Below are 10181 nucleotides of genomic sequence, written 5' to 3' on the forward strand. Positions count from 1 at the left end.
CTATGACTGTAAACAACCATGTTTCTATGCTAGCTAATGTTCACTTTTGGTGAGGCCAGTAACTTAGTGCACAACTTTGTTGTTTTGGTACCTTGATATGTTTACAAGAATAAATGCAGGCTTAAATAGTTTAGAAAGCAGTTTCAGAGAAACAAACCTCAAGTTTAGAGTTAAACATTCAGCAGTAGCGTTTTTATACCCTAAATTTTACTTTCTCAGCATGACATCAAAATGTGTTTTTGCGTTTCCTATGAACATTACATACAATATAAAGGTCTAAACAGAAATATATATTACTTGTATTGACAGAAAACATAAACATTGTTAACTGTCATTCAAATTCATGTCAAAATGATTCTAATTTGACATGAATGAAAACAGATGTCTGTTTAATAAAACTTAGAGTAACTCGCATGTTTTGTGTTTTTTGTCATCTGGACATTGTAATGTTTTTCAATGCTGAATGATCGACATGCACAACTGTACTTCTGTCCTCGTTTTCATTCACATTACATTAAATATGGCGCTCACTCTGTCCAAGGTCCTCTGCAGTTTAGTTAATACAAAATCAATATACTTGAGATTGAATTAAATGTCAGTGGGAGTAAAATGTCTCTTCTTTTAACTAGGCTATTAAATACCCAGACGAGTCTTTCTCTATCTCAGACGCAGTCGGAAGACGCCGTTCCCCGTCCATCTTCTGTATATAATGTAGGCTAGAAGAATGACACATGTGGCTAAAGTCGTTCCAAACACACCGCTGCTCAACCACCTCCTGTAAAACACAAAATTACAGCATTTATTTATCTAAATAATACTTATTTTTGGGTGAACTGTTAGGCCACTTTGGGCTTTTAACCCTGGGTTATAATCGTTCTAAACCGTGCTTTTAACCCTGGGTAAATTAATGTTTCACACTTGTATTTAGAAGCAGGGTTAGAGCAGAATTAACCCCACATTGCGGTGCCAAACGTGCTAGAATGTTACAACTAGATGCTTAGCAAACCAATCATGTTGTTTCAGCGTTTGATGGTAAAATGTCACATGGCAAAGTCAATTGGACTAATGAAGAGATCATTCTTATTTTTATAATCCGCAGATTCCATTCAGAAATTAACTTGTACAGTGAGCAACATATAATGATGATGCACAATGCTAGAGATTTTATATAAACAAGTTGCATGCTGTGCTCGTCCAATCAATAGCACTGGCACCACGAATATGCAAATGAGGGCATTAACCCAGGGTTTAGGAATATACAGTTCGAAGTGTCATTAAAAACCAGGATTAATTGAGGCCCAGTTATTAATTAAATGTGAAGCAAGATAACCCAGGATACAGGGTTTAGAATGACCCAGGAGGGATTTTCACACTTGAAATAGTCGGGTAAATGGAATCCTGGGTTATCTTGCTTCCCATTTCACACTTCTTACACTAATTAACCCAGGGTTAACAATTAATCCTGGGTGTGTTTCACACTGCACATTCCTAAACCCTGGGTTAACATTCTTAAGGGCACACTGCGCTTAACCCCGGGTTATCATAGTTCTAAATGCCACTTTTAACCCCAGGTAAAGCGTTTCACAACTGTAATTTAGAAGCGGGGTTAGCGGCGTTTTTTTACCCGGGGTTATGAAACCTGCACTGCTTTTGCTCTGTTAACCCCGCATTGCGGCGCCAAACCTATACAGTGTGTAATCATGCGGTGTTAAAATGTTACAGCAACAGACAACCAATCGCATACTCATATTTGCCTGCTTTGGACGGTAACACATTGCACATTGTATTTAACCCTTAAATGCATGACTGTTTCGCCAATCATTCTTACATTTTCGGGTCTTTATCGACCCGGATCAATATCTAACACGGAAGGATCTCTACCTGTCGCGATAATATAAAACTCCTCTGATATTAGAGTAACAATTACAGAAGAATAAAATAAATCGTATTTTGTTACCTTTTGGAGCTTGAAAGGGCTCAGTTTGTGCAGATGTTTATTGCCATCATCACTGTCCTCGTCAGACCTCATTTCCCAGTAAATTCAGCAAATAATAGGCTATTTTTATGTTTGAGGTCACGAATATGAGCCCATTCGCGATCTCAAACGTATTCTCAAAACTATATAATTTTCAACATCTTCAAAATCAATATTTCGATCGCTAACAGCTTCACCAGATCCATCCAGTGACAGTTACAGTCATATTTGATTGCATTCAGTACTTATTCTGCAGTAAATCCCTGAGCCATTTCATGTTTTGCTTATTATTTCGTTTTCAGTCGCCACTTCAGCATTGTGTATCAGACATTGCCACCTTGTGGAATAAAGGTGAATTGCACTTATTCCATCATCTAAGATTCAGTTATTGTTGTGCAGAAAAAATATATGTACACTCATACACACCTTGGGTCGTTTGCGACCCTATACAATTTTTACAAAAAATATTTACAAAAATAGGCATTATTTTATAATTTTGTGATTTTTTTCTTGTTATATTCTTTATAATGAATTGATTGAGGAATACCAAGAAGGTTGATGTCTAACTTTAAAAAATGAAGGAGGAGGAGGGTAGTGAATGACGTCCCGGGTCACTAAAGACCCGAGGTATGCATTTAAGGGTTGAATTTTAAATTAAGCATTTGAGACAGAAAATGTCAAATGCATACAGAAAATGCATTAATTTGCATTGCACATCCTCGTATTGCCGACTAGTATTTCAGACTATAACGGTAAGAATGAAGCATATGACATTTTTCCTCTCAAACAGTGAATTTACTGTTTATGTACAATGTGCAGTGTTTCCGTGACTGTCCTAAGCTTGCAAATATGAGTTGTCTGTTGCTAAGCATCTAGCTTAACACTATTATTTCACACTGGACAAGTTTGGCACCGCAAAGCAAAGTGTGTCTAATCCAGCTCTGAATTACAAGTGTAAAACGAAGCAGTGTTTAGAACTACAATAACCTGGGCTTAAAGGGATAGTTCACCCAAAAATGAAAATTTGATGTTTATCTGCTTACCCCCAGTGCATCCATGATGTAGAGGACTTTTTTTCTTCAGTCGAATGCAAATTATGATTTTTAACTGCAACCGCTGCCGTCTGTCAGTCAAATAATAGCAGTGATTGGGAACTTGAACAATAAGAGTCGAAAAAACTTCCATAGACAAATCCAAATTAAACCCTGCGGCTCGTGACGGCACATTGATGTCCTAAGACACGAAACGATCGGTTTGTGTGAGAAACCGAACATTATTTATATCATTTTTTACCTCTAATACACCACTATGTCCAACTGCGTTCAGCTTCCGGCTAGTGAGGTCTGATCGCGCTCTGACAACGGAAGTGATGTCTCGCGCTCATTGAAGTATATGGGCGAGACATCACTTCCGTCTTCACAACGCGTTTTTTGACCTCACTAACAGGAAGCTGAACGAAGTTGGACATAGTGGTGTATTAGAGGTAAAAATTATATAAATACTGTTCGGTTTCTCGCACAAACCGATCGTTTCGTGTCTTAGGACATTAATGTGTCGTCACGAGCCGCAGGGTTTAATTTTGATTTGTCTATGGAAGTTTTATTTACTGTTATAGTTGAAGTTCCCATCTACTGCTATTATTTGACTGACAGACGGCAGCGGTTGCAGTTAAAAATCATAATTTGCGTTCGACTGAAGAAAAAAAGTCACCTACATCTTGGATGCCCTGGGGGTAAGCAGATAAACATCAAATTTTCATTTTTGGGTGAACTATCCCTTTAAGTGCAGTGTGAAAAGTGTGAAACTATTTCAAGCATGATAAGCCCTTTTGGCCTTTACACACTGTGCTTATGTAACCCCTCCTGTCCGAACCATCCATTCTAAGCAGGACTCGAACCCAGGTCCGCTGCATGGGAGGCTAAACACCGCAGTTTCTAGTGTCAGTCGCTAGAGGGTCTCTTGAGTTCAGAAGAGTGAGGTTTACACACCCAGCTCTTACTGGCCTACGACAGTTACACTTAACCCCAGGTTATATTCCCCGGATAAAGGAACGTCTCACACTTTTCATTTAGAAGCGGGGTTATCACAGCTTTTTACCCAGGGTTATGAAACCCTGCTCCGGAGCAGGCTAGATTATTAGCAACCGACAGCCAATCATCTGCCTTGTATTCACATACAGTCACAGAAACACAAAGCGTTGTATAAATGTCAGGTGACCCATGATGCTGTTTACCTGGGGTTTAGAATATGTAGTTTTTTAGTGTCATTGCGGGCACTGACTATCAGTACCTCCGTTTATACAAACAGCTTGACATCTGCAAACTCTTCTTGTTTGACTTGATATCTTTCAGTGCTGCTTCAAAACAAAGCCGAACATGGCATGCGAGCTTCATAAACAAAGGCGACCTCCATGAAGCATCAATCCCTGATCTCTGATCTCCTTCTCCGAGGGTAAACAGCCGGCTGTGGGTGGACGAGGCTTGTGTATAAACCATGAGACAGCGGCAGGTGTTGTCCACAGAAGGGCCGCTTTGAGACGGACCGGCATCATGGGTCATGGGGTTATTTTTGGGTGCTTGTGAGTTTTAAACCTCATCAGTATTCGAATAAACAACACCAACATGTCCAAACACAGATGCCGCGCTCTCTGACTGCAATTATGTGTCAGAGTTTAACATTCGAAACTGCTTTCCAGGAAGGCAGATGAAAATGTTTTAGGGAAATTTCAGTCGAGTGATTGTGAACTATCTGAAAGGATCCAGTCAGGCAGTGCGAGTCCTTCAAGTGACACTCTCCTGTTTAGATGAACGGGAATAACCCGTAGCTCTTCCATAAACATTTAGAGAAGGCTCATGACTAAGCCATATTTTGTTTACAGCCCACAGAACGACAGAAAAGCACGCTTTGATGCAAAACTACAGTTTTTAAATAAATAGGAGAGATTACAAATACTGTGACGTGTAAGATAACACTTTTCCCAGGTGTGAAACGTAGGAGCAGATATGACGCAGTCACTTTTATTATTTCCTCCATTTAAAGAGGATAAAGTCCGACTAACAGTAAATGCACTTCAGGAGAAACACTGCAGACTCTTTTATGATGACAAGATTAGAAGGAAAACAGAATCACTTTGTTTAAGAATAAGTGTCTTCCGAAAATGTTTCATAAACATTTCATTGCATTAAAAATTAATAAAACAAAACATTTGAATCTGCAAAGAGCATGTGATCCGATTCATGTTAGCAAACTGAATCAGTTCAAATGAGTCATTTGCTATGTTCAGAAAGGAATTCCAGCTTTACTATAGTATTGAGTAGTACAGTAGTGGCCAAAAATGATGTTCAGCATAGAAAAATTGACATCTTCACCCTTTATTCGAATATTATTAAAAATTGGTAAAAGATTTTGTAAGCATATAGTTGTGCTTGGAGTCGATTGGTTTATTTGTGATAATGCAATGAAAAATCATATTTGGCCAGGCTGTCATACAAAGAAATTATGAACACATGCAAAAACAAGAGCGAACCAATGAAATATTAATAACTGATTATTTTGTAGTAGCTTTTTCCTGTGAGCTTTTTGTTTTTCTATGCACTTTTTCATAGTAAAATAGCTGTAGTTAATTGCCAATTAATTTTGCCTGATAAATTTTTTTGTAATTATAAAATATGTTCCTCATATTTTGATGGTTTAATCAAACTTGTAGGTTAATTAAAAACAAATATCAACTCCAGACATGAAGTTTGGACACTACTGTATAAAATACTGCCTACTATTTAAAAAAATAAATGAAACAGGAACAGGAAATTGGACTCATCACATTTGTCACAGTATTCCACATTGTGTAATGCACATTTAGGCAAATGCATTAGGTCATCAGGGAATCCCAAATAGATCATTTGCATACTTTTCACAGATATTTATAAGAAAATAACCAATTGTTGAATTAAATTGTGCATTGTGTTTCTATGCTATTAAATGTAATTGTAAATACATATTAAAGCATCCTCGTAAACTAATATAGAGCTAATGTTCCACAACATCCTTCTGAATCTAGCAGAACTCTGATGTCACATCCAATGTCGTGTGTTTTGGTGTGTTGTGTCCTGATGCCCTCTAGTGGTTTTCTAGGAAACTCCTGACACAAGTCTTGTTACTGTAATGGCAGCAGGTACTGTGTGATTATGCATAAATCTGAAGCAGAAGGATCTGAACATTGGAAGGAGACTTACATGCTGATGTAACTGGCAGAGTTTTGAGTATCTGACATCAGGACCAGAGCTGGTGTGGAAACGGCGCCTGCGATAAGAGGGAAAAAAGATGATTGTAATACTGGTTCTATTGATTCATATTTCAGATATGATTTAAAAAAACAAATGCATAACATATTTTTTTTTTTTTTTTTTTTATAAAGCATTATATATATATATATATATATATATATATATATATATATATATATATATATATATATATATATATATATATATATATATGCTTTTTTTATAATTACAAAAAATAATAATTTGAGGGAAGAACAAAAGACTAAACTTGGTTAAGGTATTTATCAGGCAAAATTAATTGGCAAAACTACACCTATTTTACTATGAAAAAAAATGCATAGAAAAACAAAAAGCTCACATTGACTACAAAATAATCAGTTATTAATATTTCATTGGTTATATACATATATGCATATTGGTGCTGTCAAATTGATTAATCATGATTGTTTAATTAATCTAACATAAAATATACACACATTATATATTTAAAAATTTTTTTATGTTAGACGTGATTAACCGGTTTTACAGCACTTATATATAAGTATGTATGTTGTGTATATATATATATATATATATATATATATATATATATATATATATATATATATTTATTTTCACACACACATTAGTGCTGTCAAATCGATTAATCGTGATTTATCGCATCTAACATAAAAGTAAATATATACACACACACACATATATATTTACAAACTTTTATGTTACATGTGGTTGATTGCTTTTACACCATTAATATATACAAGTGCTGTCATATTGATTAATCATGTTTAATTACATCTAACATAAAACTCGTATATATATTTATACACACACACACACATATATATTTACAAACTTTTATGTTTGATGCAATTACTTGCTTTTACACCACTAATATATATATATATGTAAATGTATACACACATATATATATATATATATATAAGTGCTGTTAAATCGATTAATCGTGATTATTTGCATCTGACGTAAAAGTAAATATAAACACACACACACATATATATATATATATTACTTTATGCCAAAATACATGTCATATATATGATAAATATGTCATGTATAATTATCTTAATAATATATATATATATATATATATATATATATATATATATATATATATATATATATATATATATATATATATTAAAAACATATTTAAATAATTTATTTTTTATATAATTTATATATTATTATTTTTTGCCTAAATACATTTTTATAGAGATCGACCGATAATCGGTTTTACCAATATTTAAGCATTTTTACATGCTATCGGACATCGGTTTTGTAATATCACTATAAATGCTTGATATACTCATCTAATTACAGTATATTAAATTATTTTTTTAAAGCATTTGTGAGTTTTCAAGGCTATAAATGTTCATTATCATAAAAACAAATTACCCATGACAAAGGTTATGTTCTTAGAGCACAAGAGTCCCTGAGATTGTTCGAAACAAGTGCATAAGAAGAAGTGTTTGAGATAGTCTGTCATGTTTTCCAGTAGGAGGGATCCAGACCTGAAACACAGAACAAAAACAGCCGAGATACTCCATCACTGAATCACTCCATTCCACATTCTCCATCAAAGATTGAGCTTTATAAAGAGATTTAACCTTGGCACAAGGTGTATCTGAATCTCCTGTCTTCCTTCAGTTGAAATGAGCAGAGCACATTGGGTCGTCTGTTTGCTCCCGCTGTTCCACTCAACCAGCAGAGTGGAGTTATTGCTGACAGACACCGACAAACTGACGTTACCTGCTGAGGACGCAAACACACACACACACACGTACGTGCTGAAATATTGACTACCTGTCTCTAATTGAGCCCGGTCTCAGAACACTTACCGACACAACTCTCGCTCCGTGAAGAACAAGAGAATCCTAGAAGGAAAAAGGCGACAATAAATGATGACAAAGTCGTCATCTCTTCCTCGTGTTTGTCAGCGACTTCATCCTAGTCGTGTGTACCTGCAAGTAGGGCATATTGACAGAGCAATATACCACAGAGACCCTCACACACTCTCTCTTGGGTACTTACCAGGCATAAACAGAGCTCGTGAGGAGATGGAGAATTATCTGGAGAGCTTTCTAGAAGAGATTCATTCCATGAAGTGCAGAGCGATTCCTGTAATGCCGTAATAAGAGTCTCTAAAATGCTCATGTGCTCGCTATATTTTCAGGCCTTGCTGAGATTTTTTTTTATTTAGTGCTGGTTGTTTATTCACACTATTACTGTTGCTCATATTAAACAATTTACTTAAAGCCTTGTGTGTATATATATATATATAATGCACTATAAAAGTATTTTTAAATGCATTAATTATGCACTTTATAATGCATTGCATAATGTCATGAATAATTGTTATAATGCATTATAATACTTATCTAGTTGCACCTTTAGGAAGTATAATGCATTAAAACACATGAAAAACAACCAATATTAGATGTAACGAGGAAGCTGCAAATATTATAATGCATTTTTACTTTGGTTACAATTGTATGCAAATATATAATGCATTATAAATGTACATTTTAAATACATTTATAATGCATCATGCATGAAAGCGTTACCAATTTTGTTGAAATAAAACAAATACTATTTCAGTTTTTCTACTATTTGCAGGTGCAAATAGGAATTAAAAGTGCAATGCATTCTCGATGGTCCTCGCTGCATTAACTGTCGGTATGGAAAGTCTCTATCTTATGAGTGTAATGAGTAAACACGTGTCTGCGGCGTCTGCTGACACCATGGAGATCATGCACTGACTATTATCTGCAGCCGTTCCCATGAGACGCACGTACGGCCTTCGGTTCACATTTCTCGTTGAGCATGTTACCTGCAGGTTTGGAAGACTTTAACCTGATTCATGATGAGGGAATACCACGATCATGCATCATTTTCTCCCAGAACCATCAGATTCATCTGAAGATACAATAGCAATAAATGTTTTATTCATGTAACTGCTACATGGAGATATTTGACAGAAGAGCTGCCATATGTCTAAACCCAAGCGTGCCACACAAGCCCTGAAAAGTGAAGCCAAAACGACTCGATCGCCCCCAAGTGGTTGCTCCCAGTATAGGTCATAAACCCTGCCCACTCCATGTAATGTAATGGGACATGAGACAAACTAAACAGTCAAATTACATGTCAAATTTTTTTTTTTTCAAAAGATGGTTTCTGTCATTTTAGGCAGTTTTTATCACGCTGATGTAAGTTAAGACCAAGACTCAAGATGTCAGCTTTAAGAGATGATTGTTCATTTTTGGTTATGTATTTACAGTTATTTTATCCAGTTCTTATGAGAATATCACAACCAGACATGATTTGTTCATATTTATTTATAATTTTAAATAAATAAATCAATGTAATAATATTTTATATTATATTTATTAGGCTACTTTTTGTTTAAATATTAACTAGTACTTAATAAAATTTATAATTTTAAATAAATCAATGAAATAATATTTGATATTATATTTATTAGGCTACTTATTGTTTAAATATTAACTAATACTTAATAAAATTTATAATTTATAATTTTAAATAAATCAATGAAATAATATTTGATATTTTATTTAATAGGCTACTTATTCTTTAAATATGAACTAGTATTTAATAATATTTATAAATGTATTTTATTTATAATTTTAAATAAATACATCAATGTAATAATATTTTTTATTATATTTAATAGGCTACTTAATGTTTAAATATTAACTAGTATTTAATAATATTTATAAATGTATTTTATTTATCATTTTAAATAAATAAATCAATGTAATAATATTTGATATTATATTTAATAGGCTACTTAATGTTTAAATATGAACTAGTATTTAATAATATTTATAAATGTATTTTTAAAATATTTTTTAAAATGTAAATATATATATGATTTATTTAAC

The 10181-nt window shown here is 34.1% G+C and overlaps 1 long non-coding RNA gene across 1 annotated transcript; it reads right to left on the minus strand.

Moving 5' to 3' along the window:
- Positions 1-241: 241 nt before the first annotated feature.
- LOC137029357 (uncharacterized) lies at positions 242-9285 on the minus strand. Its single transcript, XR_010896286.1, has 4 exons — positions 7887-9285; positions 7675-7790; positions 6208-6274; positions 242-775 (listed from the first exon to the last, which is right to left on the minus strand). It is a non-coding gene; the product is annotated as an uncharacterized lncRNA (long non-coding RNA).
- Between the last annotated feature and the right edge of the window lie 896 nt (positions 9286-10181).

This window comes from Chanodichthys erythropterus, chromosome 10, assembly GCF_024489055.1.
Source record: "Chanodichthys erythropterus isolate Z2021 chromosome 10, ASM2448905v1, whole genome shotgun sequence".
Lineage (NCBI taxonomy): Eukaryota > Metazoa > Chordata > Actinopteri > Cypriniformes > Xenocyprididae > Chanodichthys > Chanodichthys erythropterus.